The sequence below is a fragment of the Cebus imitator genome, unplaced genomic scaffold (genome assembly GCF_001604975.1).
Source record: "Cebus imitator isolate Cc_AM_T3 unplaced genomic scaffold, Cebus_imitator-1.0 Scaffold511, whole genome shotgun sequence".
NCBI lineage: Eukaryota > Metazoa > Chordata > Mammalia > Primates > Cebidae > Cebus > Cebus imitator.
Genome location: NW_016107826.1, coordinates 591,845 through 603,488, shown reverse-complemented (window position 1 = coordinate 603,488; position 11,644 = coordinate 591,845). Strand labels below are relative to the sequence as shown.

The 11,644-nt window shown below is 36.2% G+C and overlaps 1 protein-coding gene across 11 annotated transcripts in view; it reads right to left on the bottom strand.

Annotated features, from left to right (window-relative positions):
• The window catches only part of LOC108292880, a 168,724-nt gene that overhangs the window by 139,912 nt on the left and 17,168 nt on the right, over nt 1-11,644 (bottom strand). For 8 of the 11 annotated variants that reach the window (XR_001820461.2, XR_005197641.1, XR_005197640.1 and 5 more), the window contains 3 exons: nt 10,624-10,721; nt 1,425-1,546; nt 327-429 (listed from right to left, as the gene is read on the bottom strand). The gene's annotated coding sequence lies outside the window, so the exon portion shown is untranslated. Of the gene's footprint in view, nt 1-326; nt 430-1,424; nt 1,547-4,128; nt 4,622-10,623; nt 10,722-11,644 lie in introns of those variants that run through there. The other 3 variants (XR_005197643.1, XM_037733281.1, XM_037733280.1) reach the window with 3 other exon arrangements.

Sequence of the window (11,644 nt, the reverse complement as noted above, 5' to 3'; positions counted from 1 at the left end):
TGTTGACCAGGATGGTCTCGATCTCTTGACCTCGTGATCCACCCGCCTCGGCCTCCCAAAGTGCTGGGATTACAGGCTTGAGCCACCGCGCCCGGCTCAAACAACTCTTAAGTATATTCATAGATAACAAATTATAACTTCCATTGCTTTACACTGTTGCGTTGATTTCTTTGTTAAACTTTGGGCTCAAGTAATGAAGCATCATGGTTTAACATCCCAATAATGTCTCATAAAACAAAGTTTAAACCAAATTGTTGTTTAATAACACTGCAAAGATAAAATAACATTAACAAGCTCTTTCATGTATAAAGATGACACTTACTTACCAGCAATAGAGATGAGCTGCAAGTCGTTGTTCCATAGTGGAAATGGGCTTGCTGATCTAGCCAATTCTCTTGCCAAAGCTCCCTAGTGAATGGCAGCTTACATCTGTAAGATGAGTGTTACCAGTGGTCACAGAAAATAACAAAATAAAATGATCTATACTTTAATAAAACCTATGTCTTTGGTCCCAAACCACCATATTCTGATGACCTTTTAAAAAGTCACAGAAATGCATAAATGCTGTATAATTCTTACATTAAAAATTATATATGTGATGACTCTGATCAATTCATTGTATTCTATATATTACTTACATAAATATACAAACAATGAGAGCCCAACCCTTTACCAAAAAACGTTCTCAGCTAACTTAAACAAAGATTGCTTCTGACATGCAAAATCAGAAGCATATAATGATAATGCTCAAAACATGAAAGCATGCCAACTTTACGTCCCTTATCACCAGTAGCAATAACTGAGGAAATTACAGGATATTTTTGTTAATTTAAGAAATACTCTCTATAGCATTAAATGCAGTATGACTACAGCCAAAATCACTTTGACATTTCCTAGAATTCTGAAAAATACTTCTACTTTTTATGAAGAAAAAATACTTTAGTTACTAGCTACAGTGTTCATTCTTGTCAATACAGACGTTTCACAATGAAATAGTTCTGCTGACCCTCAATATGGAATTTTATCAGTTTCTAGTTAAATCTCCTTCATAAGACTTGAGGAGCTGATAAAATATTACTGGAAGACATTGTTTGTAAGTAAAATTAATGTCACATGCTTCTTTATCATTTAAGGGAATAAGAAATTATAACTTAAAAATTAATAAGAAGCCATTAAAACAAGATGCAAGTCAAAATCACAATGCTAAACACTATGATGAGCAAGTCACTATTCAGGGCTTCTATGAACAAGTACAAAAATAACAAGGCATAGTACATCACCTCAAAAAAATCACAATCTAGATATTATTGAAACATTCCTCTTTCAGTTCTCCATAGTTGTTTACAAAAACAAACAGCTAGATTCTAACCCAGATCCTCTGCTAGAACAGGAAGGATGATGTGGAAAAGTACAGCATCACCTACCATGGCATGCTAGCTACCACAGGGATGGGGCTCTGGGGCTCCTCTTGCATATGGAAATAAGGAAATGTTAATAGAAATATTGAGAACATCTGCTGCAACCTGTGATGCAGGCCCACTGCCACCTGCAAACAAATAAACTTCATTAATTTTAAGACACTATAAAAACATTTCCAGTCACAATTCTGTTTTAATGGGACATGCAAGTATATTCTCTTTAACAGCTTTTCATTATCAACCTCCACCAACTTGCCAAAATTGGATGCCTTATACTAGGTTGCAAACTTCTAAAGCTCCTCTTCATTTTGGTTTCCAATTTCTACAATGCCCAGCAGAACACTCAAATAACTCAGTCTAGTAAGAAGTTAAGGTAAAAACTGGCTACTATAATACTCTGTAATCAGTTCTATAACAAGTTTTATAGAAAGTATTACAGATACTAAAAGGAAGGAAAAACTGGCTTTAAATAAAGGCTTCAGAAAGGAAGGGAAATGTCATTTGAGATGAGTACTAACGAATGAGTAGCTGCTGGACAGAGAGACAAGTAGAAAAAATGCATTCTTAGTTGAAGAAAGAGGTAAAAAGTTAGGGAGGTACAAAACAGTACACACAATATTTTGAGAATTTCAAGTAATTTTTTGGAAAAGGAGCAAATAAGAAGACAAAGGCATGAGAAAGATAATGGAGATGACTTATATGATAAAAAGTTGAACCTCTACTCTGACTAAAGGAGCGAGGACAGGAAAGTGAAGCGATCATTAAAAAGATCTTGGCAGCCAGGTGCAGTGGCTCACGCCTGTAATCCTAGTACTTTGGGAAACCAAGGCAGGTGTATCACGAGGTCAAGAGATCAAGATCATCCTGGCCAAGATGGTGAAACCCCGTCTCGACTAAAAATACAAAAATTAGCTGGGCATGCTGGTGCACGCCTGTAGTCGCAGCTACTTGGGAAGCTGAGACAGGAGAATCGCTTGAACTCAGGAGATGGAGGTTGCAGTGAGCCAAGATCGCACCACTGCACTCCAGCCTGGTGACAAACTGAGACTCCATCTTAAAAAAAAAAGAAAAAAAAAAGATCTTGGCAGCAGTATGAAAGATGAGAGGAAGAACAAGACTGAAGGACAAGACTGAATGGACTAAATCACAAAAGACAAAGTTGGCTTTACCTAATGGTATATGAAATTATGGTGACCCGACTCATCACCAACGACCATTAGGTCTGTTACCCACTGGGTCTCAAATCCAGGTATACATTTAGACAATACTACAGACACTATTTTAGAAAACTGTTTATGTAATATAATATCAACTTAAAAATGGCAGGAATTTGACACAGGAATATCAACCTGTAAAAATAATAATAATGAGCAGTAGGATTAGAGGTCATGTTTTTCTTCTTGTTACTGATATATTCCAAATGTTCTACATAATAAAATTAAAAATAAATTCTACAACAATTTCTTGAAGCTATAATAGCTAAAACTTGCATTAACCCTAAAGGACCTCAACCAGGATCCCTTACAATATAATTGAACCCAAAGCCTCCTTCACCACCACAGCCCACTATATCTAAAATACTCCTACATCAGGACTTTACCTCATGGTCTTTCTGCTTCTGTAGCATCCTCTGGCCCCGAATGCCTAACTAAATCTCAACTTTATCATACCACCAGTTACAATGATCTCCTACATGCATTACCTGCTCCATACAGTTTCACATCCAATCATATTTAATGTATTGAAAACCATCTTCAGTAATTCTCCTGTTTGTTCTTCCTACAGTTTTTATGTAAGAACAGACTAGTGCCAGTCTGTTCTATTCCAAAGCAAATCTCATTTATGGACATATGCACATATAATTATTCCAATGTTTTGATAAACAAACTTATGTATATAATCACAACTAAAGAGTTTTCAAATCTATCTTCAGAAAAGTTGCTTATTGTTATGGATGAATTGTTTCCCCTCAATTGTAGCCTTAACCTCCAACTCCTGTGAATGTGACCTTATTTGGAGACAAGAGTCTTTGCAAATAATCAAGTTAAGACAAAATCATTAGGGTAAACACTAATCCAATGTGACTGGTACCCTTATAAATAGGTAAATCTGGACACAGAGACAGACATGCACACAGGAAGAACACCATGTGAAGGCAGAGGTCGGGGTGACAGATCTATAAGCCAAGGAATGTCAAAGATTACCAGCAAACCACCAGAATCTAGGAAAGAAGCATGGAACAGACTCTCCATCATACCCCTTAGAAAGAACTAACACCTTGATCTCAGACTTCTATCTTCCAGAGCTGAGAGACAATAGATTTTTGTTGGTTCAGCCGCCCAGTCTGTGGTAGTTTTTATAACCACCATAGAAAAATAACACAACTACTAAGGGAAACCATGATTTTTTTTCCCTGAAAGTCATTAAAAACAAAAACATTTGTAAGATTACAAATCAAAAAATATCTTGCTATTCATTTTTCACTCTGGCGGCAAATGTGCTATTTAATAGCTAAGCCAATCTAGTGCCAAAAACTTCTAAGAATAAACATGATTCATCCTTCATCCTATATAGTATCATTTACACAGACAGCATCACATAATCAAACATTAGAGAATGTAACCATTCTATAGATATTAGGACAGAGAGTAAAATGAAGTTATATAAATTTTTCTTTGTAATGGGAAGAGTTGCTTTGTGTATTTTCATGCTGTGAAAATGTGATCTGACCCATAATACAACCAAAACATAGTATAATGAGTTACTTGATGAAGAGCAATAATATTGGCATAGACCAGGAATGGGCTCTGAGGTAACACATACTTCAATTCAAATCTTTGCTCTGTCACTCACTAGTTAGAGGCATATCTTGAAGATATAGCAAATTTAATTCCAGATCACAGCAATAAAGCAAATATTGTACAAAAACAAGTCACACAAAGTTTTTTTGTTTCCCAGTGCACATAAAATTTACATTTACACTATAATGCAGTCTATTAAATATGTAATCATAATATGTCTAAAAAAACATGCACATACCTTAATTTTAAAATACTTTACTGCTAAAAAAAAAAACATGCAAACGATCCTCTGAGCCTTCAGTAAGTTGTAATCTTTTTGCTGGTGGAGGATCATGCCTTGAAGTTGATGACTGCTGACTGATCAAGGTGGTGATTGCTGAAGTTTGGGTAGTTGTGGCAATTCTTAAAATAAGACAACAATAAAGTTTGTCTCATTGATTGACTCTTCCTTTAACGAAAAATTTCTCTGTGACATGCAATGCTGTTTGATAGCATTTTACCCACAGTAGAACTTCTTTCAAAACTGGAGTCAGTCCCTTCAAACCCTGCTGTTGCTTTATCAACTAAGTTTATATAATGTTCTAAATCTGTTGTTACTTCAACAGTGTTCACAGCATCTTTATCAAGAGTAGATTCCATATCAAGAAACCACTTTTTTTTTTTTTTTTTTTTTTTTTTCTCATCCATTCAAGTTTAATCATGTAATTGCAGCAATTCGGTCATATCTTCAGGCCCCATGTCTAATTATAGTTCTCGCTATTTCCACCACATCTGCAGTTACTTCCTCCTCCAAAGTCCTGAACCCCTCAAAGTCATCCATGAGTGTTGGAATCAATTTCTTCCAATATCTTGTTCATGTTGATATTTTGAGCTCTTCCCATGAATCACAAATGTTCTTAATGGCAGCTAGAATGGTGAATCTTTTCCAGAAGACTTTCAATTAACTTTGCCCAGATGCATCAGAGAAATCACTATGTATGGCAGCTATAGCCTTACAAAATGTATTTCATTTTTTTTAAGACAGAGTCTTGCTCTTGTCACCTCGGCTGGAGTGCCACAGCACAATTTCAGCTCACTGCACCCTCCACCTCCCGGGTTCCAGCAATTCTCCTGCCTCAGCCTCCTGAGTAGCTGGGATTACAGACACCTGCCACTACCCAGCTAATTTTTGTATTTTTAGTAGAGCTGGGGTTTCACCATGTTGACCAGGCTGGTCTCGAACTCCTGACCTCAGGTGATCCACCCCCCCTTGGACTCCCAAAGTGCTGGGATTATAGGCGTGAGCCACCAGGCCTGGCCTCAAAATTTATTTCTTAATTAATAAAAATTGAAAGTTGAAATTATTCCTTGATCTATGGGCTGTAGAATACATGTTGTGTTAGCAGACATGAAAACAATATGAATCTCCTTGTACACTTCCATCAGAGCTCTTGGGTGACCAGGTGCATTGTCAAGGAGGTGTAATAGTTTAAAAGGAATCTTTTTTCTAGGCAGCAGGTCTAAAACAGTGAGTTTAAAATATTCAATAAATCATGTGATAAACACATGTGCTGTCATCCTGACTTTGTCTGTCTGTTTAAAAAGTAAAGGCATGGAAGATTTAGCATAATTCTTAAAGGCACTAGGATTTTTGGAATGGCAAATGAGCACTGGCTTCAACTTAAAGTCACTAGCTGGTTTAGCCTCTAACAAGAGTCAGCCTATCCTTTGAGGCTTTGAAATCAGGCTTTAGACTTCTCTGCTCTAGCTATAAAAGTTGTAGATGGCATCTTCTTCCAACAGAAGGCCATTTCATCTACACTGAAAATGTGTTACTTGGTGTAGCTACTGTTGTCAATGATCTTAGCTAGATCTTCTGGATAACTTGCTATAGTTTCTACAGCAACACTTGCTGCTTCACTTTATACTTTTATATTCTGGAGATTGCTTCTTTCCTTAAACCTCACAAACCAACTTCTGCTAGCTTCAATCTTTTTCTCTGTAACTTCCTCAGCCTTCATAGAATTGAAGAGAGTTAGGGCTTTGTTCTTGATTAGACTTTCATTTAATATTGTGGCTGGTTTGATCTTCTATGGAGACCACTCACACTTTCTCTACAATAAGACTATGCTTTTTTACTGTATATGTTTTCCCTGGAATAATAATGAGGGAATGTGTTCTCTTTCCAGTTCCACAAGGGGGCATAGTTGTAAGGGCAAGAACTTCCCAGTGCCATGCCCCCCTCCCATCTCTCTCCATCCAGATTTAACTGTATCTGTTTTAATTTTTGCAGCCATGGGAAGAATCAAAAAGTCAATCACTCCAGTGGAAGTTCTAAAGAACTCCTTTCACTGGCCAGAGGTCTAGAAGAAAGTAGGGGTTCCTCCCAGGTTAAAAGTCCCCTTCTTCCACACCCCTTTGGACTCCATGTTTGGATCCCCTTCCACTACCTCTCTCTCATGGAAGCCTGTCTTCCCCTCCTAAACTCCATCTCTCTCTCTCAATTCCCTTCTACCCAGTGTGGAAGCTGTCTTTCCTCTCCTGGATTCCATCTTTCTGGATTCTCTCACTCAGTGTGAGAGAAGCTTTCATTTTCTGAATTTCCCCTCTGGTGTCCCCTTCTACACTCTTCGTGGATGTTGTCTCTTCTCCTTTTTATCTTTCGCTACCTAAAATAAAATCACTTTTCCGCGAAAACTCTGTTTGGGGTCTAGTATTTACTTTATGAGTGTACCTTGTCCCCTCTCTCATTCTTGAGAGAGCTTGGAGAAACATCCTCTCAGGGAAGCTGAGGGCTCCCCTGAACCCCAAACAATACTTTTAATTTCCTTCAAAAACTTCCTTTGCTTTCACAACTTGGCTGTTTGGCACAAGAGGCCTAGCGTTTGGCCTGTCTTGGCTTTTAACAAGCCTTCTTCTGTAAGCTTATTTCCTCATTTCTAGCTTTTGATTGAAAGTAAAGGAGGTGTGATTCTTCCTTTCACTTGAGCACTTGAAAGCCATTATAGGGTAATTAACTGGCACAACACTTTCAATCTTGTTGTGTCTTAGGGACAAGGGTGGCCCAAGGAGAGAAAGGGGAATGGCTGATCAGTGGAGCAGTCAGAATACACACATTTATCAATTAGCTTTGCTGTCTTCGAGGGGCTCAGTTTGTGACACCTCAAAACAATGTTACGTTAGTAACATCAAAGACCACAGATCCTCCTAACAGATATTGTAATAATGAAAAACTCTGAAATAGTGTGAGATTTACAAATTATGACATGGAGACACTAAGTGGCACACACTGTTGAAAAAATGGCACCAATAGACATACTCCATACAGGGTTGCCACAAACCTTAAATTTGTAAAAAACGTAATTTGTTAAAAAAAATGTAGTATCTGTGAAGCACAATAAAATGAACCACAGTAAAACAAGATATGCCTTTATATGACTTGAGCAAATTACTTAATCATGTTTGAGCCTCAAACTCTTCATCAATAAAATGGTAGTTTTACATTTTATAAAAAGTGAAGAAATTAGATGAAGAAATTAAATATGCTTAACATACAATAATAATAGGGCTTTACTATTTTTATTAAAAGAAATATTTATAAATTAAGGATTTTTTTATACTTCTCTTGGTTAGGAAAAATAAGCAAGCTCATGTTAAGAACAAAAGTCTTGATCATGTATACTGTACACTAAGTACTGCCTTTGGTTAGTTCAGTTCCTGACTATAAAATTTAGGGCTTTCAGAATTGTAAAACTATTTGTCAAAACTCAAAACACATTCAAACCTTAATCTTAGAACTAAAATCTCAGTGACTTTTGGCTTTGTCATTGACATTAGTTGTTATGCAGCTTTCAAAGATCTATAATACCACTCCTTTATTCCCTCAAATCTGTAAGCTTTCCTCAGTCCAGAAAAACCACCTTCACAACTTAGAATCACATCAGTTTAACTCAAATAGGATGGTATAATCCACTGAACCTTCTACCAGGAATTAGCAATATGTTTATCAATTTTAAATATAAATCTTGTAAAACATATATCTCAAAAATCAGCTAATTGAAGAAAATACTTATTTTGAATTTACATACTTATTTTGAGAAATATAAACAATGCAAAACCCAACAAATCACCAAATTCAAAAGGACCTCATTATATCATGCAAACACTCTACACAAGATACAAATTATATTCCCATATGAATTCCAATACCTGTAAACTGAAATTTGTTCCTATATCTACATATAAAGAAGTAGAAGAAATTGTGCAATTAAGTGCAGAAAGACTGTAATTATTATGAAAAGAATGGTGGTATTTTTGTTAAGCTCTTTATCTAAAAGAGCTATCTGGACTGGTCAAATTTGTTGGAAAATATATCAACAACCCATTTCTTGTGAGAGAGGTAATTATTAGCATCTTTTTAAAAATTTAGTGAGCTATAAAAACATGTTCAACGCTATAATAAGTTCAATAATATTAGCATCAGCATCAAAGCTAATGTATGGTCAAGACCAAACACTGGTATTTTTTTAAATATTTATGAAAACAAGCCAGGAACAGTGGCTCACACCTGTAATCCCAGAACTTTGGGAGGCCAAAATGGCAGGACCACTTAAGCCCAGGAGTTTGAGACCAGCCTGGGCAATAAAATGAGACCCCCATCTCTACAAAAAATTTAAAAATTAACTGGGCATGATGATTTAAAAATTAACACAGCATGCCTGTGGTCCCAGCTCCATGTGAGACTGAGGTGGAAGGACCACTTAAGCCCAACAGGTCAAGGCTGTATTGAGCTATATTCACACCACAGCACTCCGGCCTAGCAACAGAGACCCTATCTCAAAAAAAAAAAAAATTCTAAATATGTATGTATATTTATACACATATATATTTATGAAAACATATTTGCCTTTATTCTTAGTATAGTTCCTAACTTGAACTAAAACAGACTTTGTTAGTTGAGTTTTCGAAATATGAACGTGCTTTTTGCTCAATTAAACAACATAAAAGTCACTTTTCAAAAAACTATTTTATTTGCAACGAGATAACTAAACTGACATTTAATTTAAACAAAATATTTTAGAGTATTAAGAAAAACTTTAAGACTTTTTTTTTAAGTACTGATTTAAAGTTAACAAACATGGCTGGGTACCATAGCTCACACCTATAATCCCAGCACTTTGGGAGGCCAAGGTAGGAGAATTGCTTCTGGCTAGGAATATGAGACCAGCCTGGGCAACATAATAAAACCCGTCTCTACAAAAATGTATACATATATATAAAATAAAAATAAAATAAGATAAAGTTAGCAAATGCCATATTCTATTTATTCAAGATACATATTAAATAATACTATAATTTAGGCTGCCCCCAAATTACAATTCCTATCTCCCAGGCTTCCCAAGCTGGAATGCAGTGGCACAATCCCAGCTCACTACAGCCTTGACCTCCCCGGCTCAAGCGATCCTCCCACCTCAGCCTCCCAAGGAGACAGGTCCACAGGCACATGCTACCATGCCTGGCTAATTATTGGTTTTTTTGTAGAGACAGGGTTTCACCATGTTGCCCAGGCTGGTCTCGGACTCCTGAGCTCAAGCTATCCATCCACCTAGGCCTCCCAAAGTGCTGGAATTATAGGCGTGAGCCATCACACCCAGCCTCAATGCCAAGCATTTTTTCAAAAAGTTAACAGCAAGGAAAAAGTAAATATATTTTATTTTTATCTTAAAGTCCCAATATAATAATATTAATAAAAATGACATGAATACATTATATTAAGAAAATAAAATCTGTTAAATTATTGATAAACGACCATATCAATTATTATGGATAGTAATTGGAGTACGGAGTTTGCCTTTATCTACTCTCACATGCCTTAAGCATGATAAAAACTCAATACCTATGTGTTGAATATCTATACTTCAAGAACAAGAAGCATAATAGTCACATAATTCTCCTAAGAATCAAATATGGAAAAATCCTAAAGAACTGGGAATTCAAAACAGGACATGAAAAAATTTTTATATCATGCAAATCTAACATTAGTAAGAGAAAATCTACCCCTTGTATCCACAAATTGTAAGTTACAGCTACAAATTGTGTATTGGCTGTTTCAAAGAAAAATATATAGCCAATGCTGGTTTTGAAATAATCTCAATTTGGTCTAAAGGGAAGTCATTAAGAGCTGAGTAGAAATGGTGCATATATTTAAGCCCCTATAATCCTGGTATTATATATGGCCAAGAAAGAAAATCTACCACATTCTATTGTATTTCTGTAAACACCACACCACCTCTCTACGGAGAGCTATAATAAATAAGAAACTGAGCTAACATATATGACTATACAATGACCATATATCCCTGTGTTTCACTAGGGTTTCTGGTTTTAGCCTTGCTGGTTTAGTGGTTAAGGCTCAATATTCTTACCGCCATCATCCTGGTTCATATTGTGGTCAGGGAGAAAACGGGTTCATCATTGGCTAGTTTCATTTACCCACACTTTTCTCTTGAGTTTCATCTACCTGCTGGAGAAACATAGGGAAATTTACTCAGGGTAGAAAACTCCTTATATTACAGATGTTTGCCAGAAATTTTAATTGGACAAAGAGTTGCCTTTTAAAATATTCTCACACGCACCCCAAAGAAGCTTTCCCAGACAGAAATGAAAGAAATCATAGTAAATGTGAGCAAATAAAGCAATGCCTAAATAAAAGGTGCACTGAATACTGCTATCTCAATTAAATCAGATCTCTACTCTCCAACTTAGTATTCTAAGGAAATTTTCCTATTAGAAGCTGCTGAACATGTAAGATAATTTGACCTGCAATACTCATAGACAAATAAATGTGTTATCTGGTTTGCTTGTTAAAACCCAACTACCTACCTTAAGAATATTTATAGCACAGACAAAGCTACTATTAGCAGCTTTATCCACCCTAAAGAGAATGGTTACTATTATAAGTTCCCAAGTATGCATTTATAGAAGAAAGCAGTACTTTAAGAAACCAACTTTTTGATCTTGAAGCAACGGATTTGGGAAAAGATGGTTTTACAATAAAATATATAACTCCAACCTCCAGTTACATTGCTATTTTTTCATAGGAGAGACATGGCACTGTGTGAATATTATGACTCAAGCTTAGTCATCTCAACTAAGAATGAAGTAAATTTGTTAGAGTAAAAACCTGAAAGGGAAAGTACATGCATGTAATTCTAAGTTGCTATTTTTAGAATGGGGTTTTTCTCCAAAGAGATTTTTAAAATGTATTTCCACATTATTTGTGCTATTTTCACTTTAGTGCTCTGTTTTATTTGCTACTAAATAAAAACAACAGGGCTGGGCGCGGTGGCTCAAGCCTGTAATCCCAGCACTTTGGGAGGCCGAGGCAGGTGGATCACGAGGTCAAGAGATCGAGACCATCCTGGTCAACATGGTGAAACCCCGTCT